General features: G+C 50.6%; 1 pseudogene; it reads left to right on the top strand.

Annotated features, from left to right (window-relative positions):
• Positions 1-508: 508 nt before the first annotated feature.
• On the top strand, positions 509-18,750 carry LOC119884221 (annotated as a pseudogene).
• Positions 18,751-19,231: the final 481 nt, after the last annotated feature.

The raw sequence follows: 19,231 nt of genomic DNA, 5'->3' as shown, positions 1-19,231 counted from the left end.
GGGTCCTCTGGTTGGTCGGCCCCTCTGGTTTGGTCTGGGTCCTCTGGTTGGTCGGCCCCCTCTGGTTTGGTCTAGGTCCTCTGGTTGGTCAAGCCCCTCTGGTTTGGTCTGGGTCCTCTGTTTGGTCAGGCCCCTCTGGTTTGGTCAGGGTCTTTAGGTTTGGTCAGGCCCATCAACGTTGGTGAAACCCCTCAGTATTGGTCAGGGTCCTCTGTTGGTCAAAGACCTCTGATTTGCTAAGGGAGTCTGATTGGTCAGTGTATTCTGGTTGTTCAGGGTCTTCTATTTTGGTCAGGGTCTTCTATTTTGGTCAGGGTCCTCTGGTTGTTCAGGGTCTCCTGGTTGGTCAGGGTCTTCTGTTTTGGTCAGTGTGCTCTGGTTTGGTCCAGGTCCTCTGGTTTTTCAGGGTCCTCTGGTTGGTCAGGGTCTTCTGGTTGGTCAGGGTGCTCTGGTTTGTTCATGGTCCACTGGTTGGTCGGGGTATTTATTCTCTCTCTTTGTCTCCCAGGTGTGCTGGACTACAACAGTACGGAAGAGTCTACATCCCGTCCTTCATCACCATCATCACCCTCTTTCTTCCCTCTCAGACCCCTGGCCCCCAACCCACCCTCAGACTCTGGTTACAATAGTAACAGTGGTGGAGCAGGCTCTGCGGAGGAATCAGACTCTGGTGCTCAGGGATCCACCTCCTGCTGAGACCTCCAGACCTCCTGTCGCCTAGTCTCCCCCCACCCCTCCCCCCACACACCCAGCTCACTCACCCCTCCTCCTCCCTGGGAGCAGGGCCCCTCCCTGGAGGAGGCCTGGGGCTCCGGAGACTACCTGGAGACTCTGTCCTTCATGGTACCTGGTGAGGAGCTGGCCTTAGCCACACCACTGCCCAACCACCCGTACGACGAGGACCCTGGGGAGGACTGGGTCCCTATGACACTGCCTTCCTGCCCGTCCCACCCTCCCCTCTCCTCCCGCCTATCTCTCTCACCCTCCTCCTCCACCCCAGCATCCCCCTGCACACTCGCCCCACCCATCCAGATGCCTTCCCCCCTGGGACGAGGACTACGACCTAGAAGACATGATGCCTCTGGAGCCAACTGAGCTGCTGCTACCGGACATGAACAGTCTGGAGTACTACACCAATCTGCTGGAGAGGGAGAGAGAGGGCGAGGGAAGAGCCCAGGACCGGGTCAACCCGACCGACTCTAAACCTTACATCAGTCCCACAACAACCCTGACCCACCGTTCCCCTCCGTCTCCATCCCCGAGCTCCGGCCCTCCTCCAGGACAGGAGCCCAAGCCTCCACCGGCGGGGCCCACCCCTCCCCTCACCCTTTCACCTTCTGTCACAGGTGAGGATAAGTCAACCATCATCAAAACTCCTTCCACCCCCTCTCCTCAAAACCTAAAGACCACGCCGCAGTCCCGGGCAGACACCTCTTCGTCCCCCTTCCAACACCACTGGCCGGGTGCCTCCCCTCCCCCGCTGGGTCCGCCCACTCGCCCCGACAGACCAGAAAGGCCTCCCGTGGTCATAGAGAAGCCAGTGAAGCCTCCACCCACTAGGATCACCACCACCACGACCAAGGTGACAACCACCACCTCTGGCATCACCACCACCACCCAGATCACAGCCATCAGCCTGACCAGAGCCCCCCCAGTCACTACACCCAGGGTGGGTCAGACCCCGCCCACCAGACAGTACCTGTGTAACGTAACCAAGCCAGAGATGTACCTGGTCAGAGTAGGTAAGACCACCGACCGTCAGGTGATTGTAGCACCACGTACTGCCGTGTCACTATCAGCTGATCAGTGTCTTTCTGTCCTGCAGTCAGTTCCAAAGGTTCATCGGCAGGTTTCACTCAAGTCAAGAGTCTTCTGAAGAGAGAGTTCAACCGCTCAGTGGAGCTTCAGGTACAAACCTCATCCAGCACAACCAGCAGCGTAGACCTGCTCTCACACTGCAGACTCATCCCTGAGTTTCTAACGTTTCCTCCTCCTGTAGTACAGAAAGAGATCAGAACACTGACTTTATTTCAGCTTAACTGTAGTTTACTCTAGTAACCTTTACTGTCACTCTCTGCTTCTACATCAGTTCCTGAGAACTCCGTCCAGTTTTGCCTTCCGTGTCGTGTCAGGACCGTTGATCTTCACCGCCATGTCCGTCATCAACGCCCTCCGCCAACCACCACGCGGCTCCGCCCATCCCCAGCGTGTCACCACTCTACACCGTACCTGACCTCAGGTACCAGGTCCACACTGTGCTGCAGTTTGTCCCCGCCCACGTCGACGTCAGAGTCTGTAACTTCAGCGAAAGGATTGAGAGAGGGCTGATGATGGCGTACGCCGAGACGCGGAGACAATCACACGAGGCAGGAAACGTCACCGTACAGGTGAGTCTGAGTCTGTCATACCTGCAACTAATAAATATTTTCTCTATGACCTTTTCATCACTTAATTGTCTAATAATTAGAATTATTAAAATTGTTGCTAGAGCTGAAAGTATATAGACTTTACACACTTTAGATTTAGAGGCTTTGTATTCGAATGTAACGATAACGATTAACTTTATAAATAGTCACCCAGCTTCAGAATGAATGGCCGCTGTTTATCTGTGTCTTCTCCAGCTCCTGAACATCACCATGGCGTGATCCGGTCGGCAGGTGAGCAAAAGGTTTCCGTCGACATCACCTTTGCGGTGCGAGATGGACGGGACTACCTGCCGGGTCAGAGGTCAGCGAACACCTGAGGAAGCTCAACCTGGTCGAGTTCAGCTTCTATGTGGGATTTCCTGCCCTGCAGGTCGCAGAACGTACGAGACTCACTCACATGGAGTTTGCACGTGTTAAACAAACTCATTTTACTGTCAGTAACATGTTTGTTAATATATAAATACGTGGTTGACATACAAACATGTCATAACTGCTTAACTGCTTTTAACGTTTCACACAAAATTAGCTGTATTAAGGCCAGTTTATTCTTCTGCGCCAAATCTACACCGAAGCCTGACGCACCTCCCCAAAACTGTACCTACATGTCGTGACGACGCAGACCACAAGAGCTGTGATTGGGCGGCTTGGTTGCATCATTTCCTCCTACGCATTTCCAGCTTGTCCTTCTGTCTCTGCCGGTTCAAATGTCGACATACCATCTCCACCGACGCCTTCTCTTGTTTCTGCATTTTAGTAATTTCACTGTTCCGCAGACACGCCGAAGTATAAACTGGCCTTGACTGAGTTAAAACCGTTAAATGTGTGTTAATGTATGTTTGTGTACCACAGCTTTCCACTACCCTGAGCTGAACACGTCTCACCACCTGCGCTCCACCTGGGTCCGTACAGGTGAGAACTCACCTCGGTGCATGCCCCCCACTCTCTCCCTCTCTCTCCTCTGTTGCTCTTCCTGATCTTTCTAACATTGTTACCCATTAAAGAGTTTTCCAGATCTGAATTGAGGGTCTGAGGATGGAGGGTGATGTATGTTGGACAGACTGTAAAATGTGACTTGTGATATTAAAACTGACTTGGTGTAAAGATAGATGGGAGGTGTCCTAAGGTGGAAAATAGTTCCCAATGCATACTAGATCATAGTGTTGAATACCGTTAGTTTGAGACTCACCTGTACCTGTACCTGTACCTTTATCAGTGCTGTTGGGAGTTCAGGAGCAGCTGGTGGCTGAGAGAAGCTTTAAAGCTCGTCTGGAGAGACGTCTGGCTCTGCTGTTGGAGGAGGGACTGCAGGGGTCCAGCAGGAGGCGCTGGAGGAGAGCAACAGCTGTGGGCAACAACAGTCTGCAGGTATACACACACATCAGACAGGTATACACACACATCAGACAGGTATACACACACATCAGACAGGTATACACACACATCAGACAGGTATACACACACATCACACAGGTATATACACATCAGACCGGTATACACACATCAACAGGTATACACACATCGACAGGTATACACACATCAGACAGATATACACACACATCACACAGGTATACACACACATCACACAGGTATATACACATCAGACCGGTATACACACATCAACAGGTATACACACATCGACAGGTATACACACATCAGACAGATATACACACACATCACACAGGTATACACACGCATCAGACAGGTATACACACATCACACAGGTATACACACATCACACAGGCATACACACATGTCACAGGTATACACAAATCAAACAGATACACACACATCACACAGGCATACACACATCAGACAGATATACACACACATCACACAGGTATACACACACATCACACAGGTATATACACATCAGACCGGTATACACACATCAACAGGTATACACACATCGACAGGTATCCACACATCAGACAGATATACACACACATCACACAGGCATACACACATCAGACAGATATACACACACATCACACAGATATACACACATGTCACAGGTATACACAAATCAAACAGATACACACACATCAGACAGATATACACACACATCACACAGGTATACACACACTGACAGGTATACACACATCACACAGGTATACACACTGACAGGTATACACACACTGACAGGTATACACACACATCACACAGGCATACACACATCAGACAGATATACACACACATCAGACAGGTATACACACATCGACAAGTATCCACACATCACACAGGTATACACACATCAACAGGTATACACACATGTCACAGGTATACACAAATCAAACAGATACACACACATCACACAGGCATACACACATCAGACAGATATACACACATCACACAGGTATACACATCGACAGGTGTGCAGTGGATAAGACACATGGCTTTGGAGTGACAGAAAGTAAAGTGTTTCTGAGATCATCTGTTCATGATGTCTGATTTGTCCCCTCGTCGTGTCTCAGGTGGTGCGGGTGGCAAGGCTCTCGGGGCCGGAGCGCTCCCTGGAGGTCTTTTATTTTGTCGAGGGTCCAGGTGGTGAGCGGGTACCAGCCGAGGTCACAGCGGCCACCCTGAACCGTCTGGACCTTCAGAGAGCCGCCATCGTCCTCGGACACCGAGTCCAGAGACCGCTCGCCCAACGTGAGTCAAGGATCTACTCAGAACACAGAACACAGTGAACCCAACTGATCACAACTAACTGAGTTCAGCACGACTCTTTCCAGAGATGATGCTTCATGCTGATCACCTGTTTCCCACCTGTCCCTCACCTGTCTCTAACCTGTGTCTCATCTGTCTCTAACCTGTCTCCCACCGGTCTCCCATCTGTCTACCACCTGTCTCTAACCTGTCCCTCACCTGTCTCCGACCTGTGTCTCACATGTCTCCAACATGTCTCTCACCTGTCTCTAACCTGTCCCTCACCTGTGTCTCACCTGTGTCTCACCTGTCTCCAACCTGTCTCTAACCCGTCTCCCATCTGTCTCCCACCTGTCTCTAACCTGTGTCTCACCTGTCTCTAACTTGTCCCTCAACTGTCTCCTGCCTGTCCCTCACCTGTCTCTAACCTGTCTCCCATCTGTCTACCACCTGTCTCTAACCTGTCCCTCAATTGTCTCCCACCTGTCCCTCACCTGTCCCTCACCTGTGTCTAACCTGTGTCTCACCTGTCTCCCACCTGTCTCTAACCTGTCCCTCAATTGTCTCCCACCTGTCCCTCACCTGTCCCTCACCTGTGTCTAACCTGTGTCTCACCTGTCTCCAACCTGTCTCTAACCCGTCTCCCACCTGTCTCCCATCTGTCTCTAACCTGTGCCTCACTTGTCTCCCACCTGTCCCTCACCTGTCTCTAACCTGTGTCTCACCTGTCTCTAACCTGTCCCTCACCTGTCTCCCACCTGTCCCTTACATGTCTCTAACCTGTCCCTCAATTGTCTCCCACCTGTCCCTCACCTGTCTCTAACCTGTCCCTCACCTTTCTCTAACCTGTCTCTAACCTGTGTCTCACCTGTCTCTAACCCGTCTCCCACCTGTCTCCCATCTGTCTACCACCTGTCTCTAACCTGTCCCTCACTTGTCTCCCACCTGTCCCTCACCTGTCTCTAACCTGTGTCTCACCTGTCTCTAACCTGTCCCTCACCTGTCTCCAACCTGTCTCCCATCTGTCTACCACCTGTCTCTAACCTGTCCCTCACCTGTCTCCCACCTGTTTCCCTCACCTGTCTCTAACCTGTCCCTCACTTGTTTCCCACCTGTCTCCCATCTGTCTACCACCTGTCTCTAATCTGTGTCTCACCTGTCCCTCACCTGTCCCTAACCTGTGTCTCACCTGTCTCTAACCTGTGTCTCACCTGTCTCCCATCTGTCTACCACCTGTCCCTCACCCGTCTCTAACCTGTCTCCCACCTGTCTCTAACCTGTCTCTCACCTGTCTCTCAACTGTCTCTAACCTGTGTCCCACCTGTCTACTGCCTGTCTACTGCCTGTCTCTAACCTTTCCCTCATCTGTCTCTAACCTGTGTCTCACCTGTCCCTCACCTGTCTCTAACCTGTCCCTCACCTGTCTCTAACTTGTCCCTCACCTGTCCCTCACCTGTCTCTAACCTGTCTCACTTGTCTCCCACCTGTCTCTAACCTGTCCCTCACCTGTCTCTAACTTGTCCCTCAACTGTCTCCTGCCTGTCCCTCACCTGTCTCTAACCTGACTCCCATTTGTCCCTCACCTGTCTCTAACCTGTCCCTCACCTGTCTCTAACCTGTCTCTAACCTGACTCCCATTTGTCCCTCACCTGTCTCTAACCTGTCCCTCACCTGTCTCACTTGTCTCCCACCTGTCTCCAACCTGTCTCTCACCTGTCTCTCAACTGTCTCTAACCTGTCTCCCATCTGCCTACCACCTGTCTCTAACCTGTCCCTCACCTGTCTCCCACCTGTTTCCCTCACCTGTCTCTAACCTGTCCCTCACTTGTCTCCCACCTGTCTCCCATCTGTCTACCACCTGTCTCTAACCTGTGTCTCACCTGTCTCTAACTTGTCCCTCAACTGTCTCCTGCCTGTCCCTCACCTGTCTCTAACCTGTCTCCCATCTGTCTACCACCTGTCTCTAACCTGTCCCTCACCTGTCTCCCACCTGTCTCTAACCTGTCCCTCAATTGTCTCCCACCTGTCCCTCACCTGTCCCTCACCTGTGTCTAACCTGTGTCTAACCTGTGTCTCACCTGTCTCCAACCTGTCTCTAACCCGTCTCCCACCTGTCTCCCATCTGTCTCTAACCTGTGCCTCACTTGTCTCCCACCTGTCCCTCACCTGTCTCTAACCTGTGTCTCACCTGTCTCTAACCTGTCCCTCACCTGTCTCCCACCTGTCCCTTACATGTCTCTAACCTGTCCCTCAATTGTCTCCCACCTGTCCCTCACCTGTCTCTACCTGTCCCTCACCTTTCTCTAACCTGTCTCTAACCTGTGTCTCACCTGTCTCTAACCCGTCTCCCACCTGTCTCCCATCTGTCTACCACCTGTCTCTAACCTGTCCCTCACTTGTCTCCCACCTGTCCCTCACCTGTCTCTAACCTGTGTCTCACCTGTCTCTAACCTGTCCCTCACCTGTCTCCAACCTGTCTCCCATCTGTCTACCACCTGTCTCTAACCTGTCCCTCACCTGTCTCCCACCTGTTTCCCTCACCTGTCTCTAACCTGTCCCTCACTTGTCTCCCACCTGTCTCCCATCTGTCTACCACCTGTCTCTAATCTGTGTCTCACCTGTCCCTCACCTGTCCCTAACCTGTGTCTCACCTGTCTCTAACCTGTGTCTCACCTGTCTCCCATCTGTCTACCACCTGTCCCTCACCCGTCTCTAACCTGTCTCCCACCTGTCTCTAACCTGTCTCTCACCTGTCTCTCAACTGTCTCTAACCTGTGTCCCACCTGTCTACTGCCTGTCTACTGCCTGTCTCTAACCTTTCCCTCATCTGTCTCTAACCTGTGTCTCACCTGTCCCTCACCTGTCTCCCATCTGTCTACCACCTGTCTCTAATCTGTGTCTCACCTGTCCCTCACCTGTCCCTAACCTGTGTCTCACCTGTCTCTAACCTGTGTCTCACCTGTCTCCCATCTGTCTACCACCTGTCCCTCACCCGTCTCTAACCTGTCTCCCACCTGTCTCTAACCTGTCTCTCAACTGTCTCTAACCTGTGTCCCACCTGTCTACTGCCTGTCTACTGCCTGTCTCTAACCTTTCCCTCATCTGTCTCTAACCTGTGTCTCACCTGTCCCTCACCTGTCTCTAACCTGTCCCTCACCTGTCTCTAACTTGTCCCTCACCTGTCCCTCACCTGTCTCTAACCTGTCTCACTTGTCTCCCACCTGTCTCTAACCTGTCCCTCACCTGTCTCTAACTTGTCCCTCAACTGTCTCCTGCCTGTCCCTCACCTGTCTCTAACCTGACTCCCATTTGTCCCTCACCTGTCTCTAACCTGTCCCTCACCTGTCTCTAACCTGTCTCTAACCTGACTCCCATTTGTCCCTCACCTGTCTCTAACCTGTCCCTCACCTGTCTCACTTGTCTCCCACCTGTCTCCAACCTGTCTCTCACCTGTCTCTCAACTGTCTCTAACCTGTCTCCAACCTGTCTCCCATCTGCCTACCACCTGTCTCTAACCTGTCCCTCACCTGTCTCCCACCTGTTTCCCTCACCTGTCTCTAACCTGTCCCTCACTTGTCTCCCACCTGTCTCCCATCTGTCTACCACCTGTCTCTAACCTGTGTCTCACCTGTCTCTAACTTGTCCCTCAACTGTCTCCTGCCTGTCCCTCACCTGTCTCTAACCTGTCTCCCATCTGTCTACCACCTGTCTCTAACCTGTCCCTCACCTGTCTCCCACCTGTCTCTAACCTGTCCCTCAATTGTCTCCCACCTGTCCCTCACCTGTCCCTCACCTGTGTCTAACCTGTGTCTAACCTGTGTCTCACCTGTCTCCAACCTGTCTCTAACCCGTCTCCCACCTGTCTCCCATCTGTCTCTAACCTGTGCCTCACTTGTCTCCCACCTGTCCCTCACCTGTCTCTAACCTGTGTCTCACCTGTCTCTAACCTGTCCCTCACCTGTCTCCCACCTGTCCCTTACATGTCTCTAACCTGTCCCTCAATTGTCTCCCACCTGTCCCTCACCTGTCTCTAACCTGTCCCTCACCTTTCTCTAACCTGTCTCTAACCTGTGTCTCACCTGTCTCTAACCCGTCTCCCACCTGTCTCCCATCTGTCTACCACCTGTCTCTAACCTGTCCCTCACTTGTCTCCCACCTGTCCCTCACCTGTCTCTAACCTGTGTCTCACCTGTCTCTAACCTGTCCCTCACCTGTCTCCAACCTGTCTCCCATCTGTCTACCACCTGTCTCTAACCTGTCCCTCACCTGTCTCCCACCTGTTTCCCTCACCTGTCTCTAACCTGTCCCTCACTTGTCTCCCACCTGTCTCCCATCTGTCTACCACCTGTCTCTAATCTGTGTCTCACCTGTCCCTCACCTGTCCCTAACCTGTGTCTCACCTGTCTCTAACCTGTGTCTCACCTGTCTCCCATCTGTCTACCACCTGTCCCTCACCCGTCTCTAACCTGTCTCCCACCTGTCTCTAACCTGTCTCTCACCTGTCTCTCAACTGTCTCTAACCTGTGTCCCACCTGTCTACTGCCTGTCTACTGCCTGTCTCTAACCTTTCCCTCATCTGTCTCTAACCTGTGTCTCACCTGTCCCTCACCTGTCTCTAACCTGTCCCTCACCTGTCTCTAACTTGTCCCTCACCTGTCCCTCACCTGTCTCTAACCTGTCTCACTTGTCTCCCACCTGTCTCTAACCTGTCCCTCACCTGTCTCTAACTTGTCCCTCAACTGTCTCCTGCCTGTCCCTCACCTGTCTCTAACCTGACTCCCATTTGTCCCTCACCTGTCTCTAACCTGTCCCTCACCTGTCTCTAACCTGTCTCTAACCTGACTCCCATTTGTCCCTCACCTGTCTCTAACCTGTCCCTCACCTGTCTCACTTGTCTCCCACCTGTCTCTAACCTGTCTCCAACCTGTCTCTCACCTGTCTCTCAACTGTCTCTAACCTGTCTCCAACCTGTCTCCCATCTGCCTACCACCTGTCTCTAACCTGTCCCTCACCTGTCTCCCACCTGTTTCCCTCACCTGTCTCTAACCTGTCCCTCACTTGTCTCCCACCTGTCTCCCATCTGTCTACCACCTGTCTCTAATCTGTGTCTCACCTGTCCCTAACCTGTCCCTCACCTGTCCCTCACCCGTCTCTAACCTGTCTCTAACCTGTCTCCAACCTGTCTCTAACCTGTGTCTCACCTGTCCCTAACCTGTCCCTCACCTGTCCCTCACCCGTCTCCCACCTGTCTCTAACCTGTCTCCAACCTGTCTCTCAACTGTCTCTAACCTGTGTCCCACCTGTCTCCCATCTGTCTACTGCCTGTCTCTAACCTTTCCCTCATCTGTCTCTAACTTGTCCCTCACCTGTCTCACTTGTCTCTCACCTGTCTCTAACCTGTCTCTCAACTGTCTCCCATCTGTCTACTGCCTGTGTCTCACCTGTCCCTCACCTGTCTCTAACTTGTCCCTCACCTGTCTCCCATCTGTCCCTCACCTGTCTCTAACCTGTCTCTAACCTGTCTCCCACCTGACTCTAACCTGTCCCTCACCTGTCTCCCACCTGTCCCTCACCTGTCTCCAACCTGTCTCTAACCTGTCCCTCACCTGTCTCACTTGTCTCCCACCTGTCTCCAACCTGTCTCTCACCTGTCTCTCAATTGTCTCTAACCTGTGTCCCACCTGTCTCCCATATGTCTACCACCTGTCTCTAACCTGTGTCTCACCTTTCCCTAACCTGTCCCTCACCTGTCCCTCACCTGTCTCTAACCTGTGTCTCACCTGTCTCTAACCTGTCTCCCACCTGTCTCTAACCTGACTCCCATCTGTCTCCCACCTGTCTCTAACCTGTCTCTAACCTGACTCCCACCTGTCTCTAACCTGTGTCTCACCTGTCTCTAACCTGTCCCTCACCTTTCCCTAACCTGTCCCTCACCTGTCCCTCACCTGTCTCTAACCTGTGTCTCACCTGTCTCTAACCTGTCTCCCACCTGTCTCTAACCTGACTCCCATCTGTCTCCCACCTGTCTCTAACCTGTCTCTAACCTGACTCCCACCTGTCTCTAACCTGACTCCCATTTGTCTCCCACCTGTCTCTAACCTGACTCCCATTTGTCTCCCACCTGTCTCTAACCTGTCTCCCACCTGTCTCCCATCTGTCCCTCACCTGTCTCTAACCTGACTCCCATTTGTCCCTCACCTGTCTCTAACCCGTCTCCCATCTGTCTCCCACCTGTCTTTAACCTGTCTCCCACCTGTCTCCCATCTGTCCCTCACCTGTCTCCCATCTGTCTCCCACCTGTCTCTCACCTGTCTCCCACCTGTCTCCAGCTGTGGAGACTCTGACTGTCCCTCCAGCAGAGACTCAGAGCAGCAGCGTGTGGCTGATCGTCGGCGTGGTCGTCCCGGTCCTGCTGGCCGTCTTCATCATCATAATCCTCTACTGGAAGCTGTGTGGCTCCGAGAAGCTGGAGTTCCAGCCGGACGCCATTAACACCATCCAGCAGAGGCAGAAGGTCAGAGGTCAACAGGAAGTCATGACCACTTTGTGTCTTAAACGTTCCCACTAACAGCTGATCCTCTCTCAGCTTCAGGCTCCCAGTGTGAAAGGCTTCGACTTCGCCAAGCTCCACCTGGGTCAGCACAGTAAAGACGACATCATGGTGATCCAGGAGCCCGGTCCGCTGCCCGTCCCCGTCAAAGAGGCCACTCCCTCCGACGGCGGAGACCTCAACACCCCTAAATCTAAAGGATCATCCACCAAGGCAGCCCGGTCCAGCCGCCGCAGGGGCAGGTAGGTCACGTTTGGACAATCCAAAAGTTTTTCAGTATACGTACAAATATTCACTCTGCTCAGTTGTAACTGTGACTTGGAGCTTCATCTGTCCTCTTTTTATAACAAGTTACATTTGTTGTCACTTTGTCGAAGTGAATCCAGGTACGTACCTATTGTGATGTATGTATGAAGTCACCTGGACTCGTTTACTGACACACTGTGAAACCACGTCAGAGCAGCTGAACTAAACGACATTTCCCCACAAAATAAGAGAAAGAAGCTAAAACTGTATTCAGAGAAGGATGAGATATTTGACACAGGACACAATAAATGAAACTTCTGTCTCCCGTCCGTCAGGCTCAGCCCGTCAGACGGCGACTCGTTAGGCAGCGACCAATCCAGCGGCAGAGAATCAGCAGAAGAAAGCACCCGACCTGTGGCCACGCCCAGTGAGGGCAAACAGCATAGGAAGACTCCCAAAAATGGTCAGACACTGTGACATCATCATCATCATCTGAGCTGTCTGATTGGTGTGTGTGTGTGTGTGAGGTTAGACCTGAGAGAGATGGAGGGATGAATGAGGACGAATGAGTGAAAGAAAGCTCTTTTAACTTCTGTCTGTTCTTTTTGATGCTTCTGGACTGAAGGGAGGAACAAGATGGGTACGTTATCTCCCCCTGATCAATATTTTATATCAACAGTGGGTCAAAGGCTTCTGGTAGTCGTGTAATTAAACATTATTAAAGTATTCATTGAGTCATTTCAGAGCTCTGCAGCTAGAGACTAGATGTGAGGAAAGTGGAACATGTGGCAGCTGCAGAACGAGAAAGAAAACAATCCCTGAAATGAATGCGGAATTTACTCCTGTGTGCCAGAGGTCCAAACGATGGATCCATTATTGATGAGATTAAGGTTCTTTTGCAGGCGCTTTATTTCAGAAGCATATTTTAGTGAAATTGAATAAATCCGTCACAAACAGGAAAACAATCCGGACTGTAAAGACCACGGCCAATCATTTCATTCGGTCCTGGTTGGAAACTTTCAGCATCGTGCTGGTTCTCCAGCGCTGCCTTCAAGGTTCAGGGATTCTGGTTCACGGTAGAGCTCTGAAATATTTTCAGATGCTAATTAACAAGATTTTTAAGGGATTCTCCTCCAGTATTCAAATATTGAACAGGTTTACCTGATCTGGACGAATTCATGGAAACATTGATGGACATACTACGGTTTTTAAAATGGTTTTCTGCAGGAATTGTGTAAAAAAACACTTAAAATGCAAAATAACATCCCAGATAGCCTTTAATTTGTACCTTAAAGTGTAAAGTCCAGTAATAATTAATGTAGTGGAATATATTGTGGGGTTTCTGTTCGGTTCTGTTTTAGGGGTTAAACACATTTAAAATAACATTTCAAGTTTAGTTTCCAAGTATCTCAACAGATCAAGTACAAATTCTGGGGTTCACCCCAAATTTAGGTTTAATTAATCAATAAATGATAACATTTTAATATATTATGGGGCTTCAAATTGATTTTTCCAATAGCACAAATGTCACCCCTGAATATTCATTTAGGCCTAAATTTATATCAAAACAGATCAGACTTTCTGACAGTAGGTGGCGCTATGAGCTCACCAGTTCAGTGTTCAAATTAAATTAAAATAGGTTCACATTCAGCAGGTCCAGTGTTACCTGAACCACCTGGTCGGTCCGCCTTCAGCTCCACGTTGCATCAGGTTTTGGACCCCTGTACACCGACCTGAAAGTCTAGTCTCCATTGTGTTTGGAGAAATCATGATTTTATGTCAGTTTGGGGGAAGGTGACGCGGCGTGGGCTCCAGGAATATCACACTTTTATATGTAACATTTCTATGGTCTCTTTCTGCCGTCTAGTCAAGTGTTTGGAACCTGGTTTACATGCAGAACTAGTTTCACCTTTTTTTCTAAGAAAGTGGAGTCAGATTAATTGACTCTCTGTCTGTCGATTCAGTGAAAGCTCAGGAAGAGCCTCAGAAGAGGGCTCGCTCTCCAGGACGGACACACAGGAAGTAGATATTACGTTCTATCTATCGCAGAATAGACCAACGGAGTAAAATTACAGGATGGAAAATCAGGATGACAGAATTATCGCCAAACAGACCTGAGTCACGTGACCTCCTCTCCAATGTGGAGTAAAGATTAACCTAACCCTTCTTTCTGCCACTGTGGTTGCTTTAACCTGTTGCCATGGTTACTGAATGTTTCCCACACGGATCCATACCGTGGAAGTGAACCGAAGTGAATTACAATCATCTTCTTTTCTGACCTTTGACCTTTCTTCGTCCATTCGCTCCATCAGGCAGCGGTCCAGACGAGCTTCTGTCCTCATCCTCCATCTTCGACCACGTCGACCGCTTGTCTCGCGGCTCTTCTGATGGCACGCGTCGCCAGGCCAACAAGGTGCAGCTGATCGCCATGCAGCCGCGGCCGAGCCCACCGCACGCCCAGTCCCAGATGAGCCCAACCCTCACCGAGAAGGTCAACACAGAGGTGAGACGCTCACACTCTCACTGCTCGCCGTTAGGACATTTTAACCTTGTCTGACATCATCGACCCTCCTCTGTCCACCTGTACTCTTGCAGGTGGCGCTGAGACACAAGTCGGAGATCGAGCATCACCGGAACAAACTTCGTCAGCGTGCTAAGAGGCGGGGTCAGTGTGAGTTTCCCTCCATGGACGACATCATGGACGCATTCGGAGACGGACCGGTGCAGGGCGACGTGGCGCAGCGTCTCTATAGCTCCGCCCATGACCACATGGACTGCATCCTTCAGGCCGACACCAACTCACCCCCCACCCCCAGCGACTCCAGGAGGAGGTCAGACTTGAGCTGATGGTCTTCATGTAACTGTAGAATGAAATTATGTCATATAGCTTTTATTATTTTCTATATTATTTTATAAACCAGGGACGGTAAAGGAAAAACTACTTTCTTATTTTAGTAAAACAATAAAACTGTCTCAATGTGAGCCTGGGCTTTGTCATTATGACGATTGATATCTGAAAAGACTTTGCAAGACCAGATTTACCATACTTTCCATATGGTCTGCATGTTTGTCCTTCCAGGGGGAGGCACTCTCCTCGGGGTCGGCGGGCTCAGCCAGGACCTGGAAGTCTTCCCGATACAGACAGAGACAGGCTGCTCACCGATCAGAGCGCCACCTACAGGAAATACCCAGGACTCAACAACGTGGCCTACATGGTGAGACATGTATATTCAGTGTGTTTAACCAATTAGCAGTACAGGTCTGTCCTTTTGGTGGTGCTCAGGATCTACGGGGAGCATTTTATTCTGGTGAAGCTTTGGTATTTAATTCGTCACTGTAGATTGGGGGTCAAGGGAATTGTGGTTCAATGTCAGCTGAGGCTGACAAGCTGAGTCTGAGATGTCCTAGATAGGAAAAAATTAGACTGTGGCATGCCGCCGTAGTCTCTGCCTTTAATGGGAAACACTGACGTATCATCAGCATAAAAGTGAACATTCGTGACCTAGAATAACTGTATTGATAGTAATATTAGATCTGGGCCATACTTAACATCTACTTGGTATTCTCTCTTTCCTCTCTTATGTAGTCGGACCCTGACCTGCCCCCAGACCATGGCAGCCCCTCTCCTACCGACGAGGTGTTTGATCCTGCCCCGGCCCCACCACCCTACATGCCCCCCCAGCCCTCTATCGAGGAGGCGCGGCAGCAGATGCACTCCCTCCTGGATGACGCCTTTGCCCTGGTGTCGCCCTCCTCGCAGGGCAGCGCCGGGGTGAGCGGGGTAAGCCCTGCCCTGCCCAGCCCCTCCCCCCAGGCCTGCCCCGCTGGCAGGCAGTGGGGCTCTTACCCAGCAGCCCCCTCTCACAGCCCCTTTTCTGCAGTGAGTGTGTCGTCCTGCAGCTGAGGCCATTTTCCTTCTGTCATGACCTCATGTTCAGTTTTCATTTTCTTCTTCTCTCCCTGTTTCTGCAGAGATACGCAGAGCTGGGAATGTCTCCCACCTCAGTGCAGGGCCTGCTGCAGAGGTCAGTACACTTAAAACTAGGTCCAGGTCTGTGGGCTGGACCTGAACATGTACTGATTCTCTACTGTGTTTTATCCAGGCAGGGCCTGAGCTCAGGAGGGTATGTGTCTACTGGGGACCAGCTGCAGGAGTCTGTTTACTCCAGCAGGGGGCAGTATGAGGACCCCCCCTCCTCATCTAGACCGCGACCTGTAGGGGGCAGCACAGGTAAGGTCATCTGGATGCATTATTGATTCAAACATGATTCCACATATGTAGCATTTTGGTAAAGTCACCATATTTGTGATATCAGTAGTTTTTGTTGGTACCCTGCTGTCATTAAAGAGTAATGAAATACCCATACTCAGCCTGACCCCCCTCCTACACACATCTGAAACCTAGTCCTCCAGATGGGGGCTGAAAATCTGTTACATTTGCTGATTGATTTTTTTATCTCCAGGTGCGCAACTCCACCACTTAACCCAGGTGGGTTTGTCCAGTCAGATTGGTGTGTACCCTGGGGTGGGTCGCAGCATGTCTGGTCCCACTGGCTCCAGCTGGAACCAGCAGCACTCAGACCAGGATCTGTCTAGACCAGGAGCCAGCAGAGAGAGTGTGAGTTCACTGTTCTTTCGGTCACTACCTACAGCTCATGATCATAGGTGAGGGTTAGAACATAGATAGTCTTCAGACAATATCCCCAGTCTGGGTTAGCAGTCACCCCCCCCATCCCCACCCCCGGCTGAGCACAGACTGAGCCACTGAACTCTTTGCCAGAACTTTCTTGAGGCCAACTGAAAGTCCATCTCCATAGTCTCCCCAAACACAGAAGCACCAATGACCTTCTGACCACAGCTCCTGCCAGCCGCCTCTACAATGGAGGCTTTGAACATGGCCCACTTAAGCCATGTCTGCAACCTCTTTTCAATTCTTCCAGTGGTGGGAGTTGAAAATCCCATGAACAGGGGCCTCCACCAAACATTCCCAGTGCACCCTCACTATACATTTAGGTTTACCGGGTCTGTTCGGCAGCCTCTCTCGCCATCTGATCCAACTCACCACCAGGTGGTGATCAGTTAACTCTCTCCTCTCTTTACCCGAGTGTCCGAGACATATGGCCCCAGGTCTGATGATATGACCGCAAAGTCTATTATTGATCTTTGCCTAAGGTGTTCTGGTACCAAGTACACTCACGAACGACCTTATGCTTTAACATGGTGTTCCTAATGGCCACACAGCAGTCAGAACATTCCCCTCAGAGACAGAGAGAATCCAGACCCTCTCCTGGAGCGAGACCTGCGTGAGGTGTACCCAACTACAGTACATCTAGTTGGTACCGCTGCACATCCCACTCCAGCTCTTGATCCTTCCCCACCAAAGAGGTTCAATTCCACATTGACCTGCAATGCCAGGGGTCAGCATGCTTTGCCTGTCACGCAGCTTGCAAAGCAGGTGGTGGGTCCACAGTCCTGACTAGACCAGTGCTAACCAAAATGTTTAGACCAGTCCTGACCAGACCACTCCAGTCTAGAAGAGTCTGTACCAGTACTGACTGTTTGAGACCACTGCTGCTCAAGAACTAGAACAGTCTAAATCAGTCGAGACAGGTCAAGACCAGTTCTTGCCTCAAGACCCTGCTAATTCTCAGGTGGAAAATCAGACTCAATTTTCTTCAGTCAGAATCGAAGTGGAAAAAATACTGAAATGACTAACGATTGGCGTGTTTGGATCATGAAGTGTCTTTCACAAACCTAAGTTAGGAATGCGCCAAGGATGGTGGTTGTTAAACAAGAACAAATAACTGACTTTAATTTCGTTGCAGTTTCTTTTCCTGTCTTTTATCTGGATTTATTTCTGTCTATCCCTCACTCTCCTCACCCTCTCTCCCTTCTCTCTACAGGTGCTGTCGTTTCCTGAGTTCTCATCTTCCTCTGTTTTCCAGATGCCCAGCTCCTCATTGCGGGACCCATCAGCACCGCCTCTTCTCCTGACCTCACCAACTCCAGAGTACCCGCCGGAGGACGCCTCACCCTCTGCCCACACCTCTGCCTCTCTTATAAAGGCTATCAGAGAGGAACTGCGACGTCTAGCCCAGAAGCAGGCTGCAGTGACCAGCTACCCTTAGACTGGTCTGGATCTGTTTGGATCAGAACTCAACTGGTTTCAACCGTTATTGTTTTAAACCACTCAGAACCTTTAGGGACTGGATTAAAACCATAACACTGACTGATCTACACTCTGGACTCGAGCTAATCTACATCTGTGCCGCTAAATCCAAACTAACTCTGGACCACGATCCACATCTGGGGAAAAAAAAAACAGTGTCTCCTGACTGGAAGACCTCCGGTATTTTACAGGGTCCCGTCTGTCTATCCGTCATCCATCAGCTCAGTGTTTATTGGACGAGAGTTTGACTCTAAACTCTGTTTCCATTGAAGTGCTTCCTGAAGTGGATCGGCCAATGATCATCATGGATCCTCCCCACCTGATCATCTGGACTGGAATGTCCTTCCCGACCATATGGAGTAACCCTAAGCCCTCCTGTTCTTCCAGGAGTGGATGTTCTCTCTCCATCTTCTGGACAGGATCATTCCTCCTGACCTTCCAAGCGGATGGTCCCTCCTGACCTTCTGGAGTCGATCGTCCCTCCTGACCTTCTGAAGTGGATTGTCCTCTGGACCTTCTGTGGTGCTAACCGTCAGCCTCATACCATCTCCTCATTGACCACTTATTGCCTTTCACACTCCCATCAGCCACGGGCATCAGGTCTCCGTTCATGAACCATATCAATGAGGTCTTTGCACTGTCGACAACTGGAGGTGGCAAACAGTTCCTACGGCAAGGGAACGCAAAACAGGAAAAAAGAGTATATATAAATATCTATAAGAATGAATATAAATATCTGTAAAGAGATAGAATACCAATGAGCACAATATCAGTGTAAGAGTTATTATTGGAGTATTGAGATGTTGCTTATTTTTTATTGCTTATATATGAAAGTATACTTTAAATCATTTATTTTGATCAAAAAAGACCAAACTACTGTCCTGTGGTTATATTCCTCTTGTGTTTCAGCTCGCTGTAGATTTTGAGCCGGCACTGTTTCTCCGTGGAGACGTTGCTTAGCGTAGCTGCTCGCTTGTGTGTTCATGTATCGGTGGCAATGAAAAAAAACTTACGCTAATGCATCGCTTTGATATAACGTTTTTTATCGCTGATTTGTTGCATCCATCAGTTTGTGGGCGGAATGCTATAGATGAGTTTATTACGTGACAGGTGGGTAAAAGTGTTTCTGTATTAGGGCAGAGACGGGAAACCAGTCATTCATCACAACCAGAGACTAAAGCTAGAAGCAGCAGC

This window comes from Micropterus salmoides, unplaced genomic scaffold, assembly GCF_014851395.1.
Source record: "Micropterus salmoides isolate LMB-PRFRI ecotype aquatic unplaced genomic scaffold, ASM1485139v1 Ms_hic_scaffold_3287, whole genome shotgun sequence".
NCBI classification, from domain to species: Eukaryota; Metazoa; Chordata; class Actinopteri; order Centrarchiformes; family Centrarchidae; genus Micropterus; species Micropterus salmoides.
This window is presented reverse-complemented; position numbering and strand designations above follow the sequence as displayed.